At 36.8% G+C, this 1842-nt stretch overlaps 1 non-coding gene across 1 annotated transcript; it reads left to right on the forward strand.

The window, feature by feature from the left end:
* The first annotated feature begins 506 nt into the window (after positions 1 to 506).
* On the forward strand, positions 507 to 613 carry LOC132425221 (U6 spliceosomal RNA). The gene has a single exon (XR_009519408.1). It is a non-coding gene; the product is annotated as a U6 spliceosomal RNA (small nuclear RNA).
* Positions 614 to 1842: the final 1229 nt, after the last annotated feature.

The following is a 1842-nucleotide window of genomic DNA, read 5'->3' on the forward strand; positions in this document are numbered from 1 at the left end:
GAATTATTACCTCATATGAAGTAGCTAAATCTATTTACACAACTAAAATCCATCTGAAGTGTCAATATCCTCTTCCACCATATTGTTTCACCACACAAACCTTCAGTGGCAAAATCTCATCTTTTATGAAATAAGTAATAATCTTTTTTGTAATGTGATGGCTGTATGGGGGTAATGCTTAGAATTATTATTATTATTTTTTTTTTTTTCTGTACATGGACCTCCCGTTGCGGAGCACAGGCTCTGGACACACAGGCTCAGCGGCCATGGCTCATGGGCCCAGCCACTCCGCGGCATGTGGGATCTTCCCGGACCGGGGCATGAACCCATGTCCCCTGCATCGGCAGGTGGACTCCCAACCACTGCGCCACCAGGGAAGCCCAGAATTATTATTTTTAAGAGGAGAATCTCTAGCCCTCCTTGATCTATAGCCCTCTCATATACACAGCCCTTGAAACATGGGGTATATTGATTCCAGACAGCCTCCTATTAAAAAAAAAGATCAGATGCTTGTTTTGGGAGTACATATTGTAAAATTGGAATGAAAACACCTAGACTAGCATGGACCCTGATCAAAGATGACAGACAAATTTGTGAAGCGTTCGTATTTTTATTCTCTAATGAAAATTAAAGTAGCTGAGTTTTGTTTTTTCATTTTTAAAGATTGAGCTGTATGATGCCTAATTAGGTTTAAACAAATGAGATACAAATGAAATAAAAATACTATAATTTTACTTAAGAGCTCACAAAAATGAAGTAATTTATAATTTTAAGAAAATTTTCCTTGGTATGTAGCCAAATGTTAATTTTTAAATGATGTGTTTTTACCTTTCTTTCCCTTTGTAACTTAGTTTATAAAAAGCAACTTTAAAAAAGCACTTTTATAAATTCATAAAATTATCCAGATTACCTGCTTTGCATTGCTCAAGTTCATAACAGAATTGTTTACTTCTTCTTTTCTTTTTTTCTAGGTAAACTTGATGCTGATATTGACAACTGATGTAACGGTAGTATTATTAACACTTTGCTTCAAATAAAAACAAGTCCAGGAGTAGATAAGGAGAGACCTTATTCAAAAAGACTAATACAATAGGGGGAAACCTTGGAGCTCAGAAATCTGCAAGTGCCTCAAAATCAAACACAAAAAGGCTTTTCTTTTATAGAGAGAGGTAAACAGAGCTTAGCAGAAACTTTTAAGAGGAAGTTGGACAAACAAGGAGTGTGTAAATAGCATAATAGATGCAATCTGTTGACTGAAAAAAATGCACAAACTAAAAACTGAGAATTATGTTTAATTTGGTGGACATACTGAGGACTTAAGCCTGGGATACAGCCTCTCAGATAGCTCGGAGGGACCGTTCCAAAGAGGTAAGGGAAGAGCCAGAATATGTAGGAGTTTTTGCACACTCAAAGAGAACAAAAAACAAAACAAAACAAAAACAGGTAGTTTTTTTTAATCTTTTTAATCAAAAGATTACTGTTAAAGAAAACCAGACATCTCAAATTAATGAATTTAGTGCTCTTCTACGTATGGGAAGATGTAAGTCTGACTGGGCTCATTGAAATCATCCTTTTAATACGCACCTTAACTATCTAGGGTCACGGTGTGCAATTTTTTTTGTTGAAAGGTATGACAGGAAATGTGTCTGCTGGGCCTGCTGATTTGGGGATTGGGGGGGAGTGCATATTCTGTACCTTAGCCTTTGACTCAGGGATGGGGACAAGCTAAAGTTCAGGGAACTGTGGGGAAAGAGAAGCCTGAATAAAGTTTGGTCAAGACAAAGCAGAGGAGAAGAAATACACAATTGTGAATACTTGGTCAGGAGCTATAACAGTATATTG

The sequence above is a fragment of the Delphinus delphis genome, chromosome 4 (assembly GCF_949987515.2).
Source record: "Delphinus delphis chromosome 4, mDelDel1.2, whole genome shotgun sequence".
NCBI classification, from domain to species: domain Eukaryota; kingdom Metazoa; phylum Chordata; class Mammalia; order Artiodactyla; family Delphinidae; genus Delphinus; species Delphinus delphis.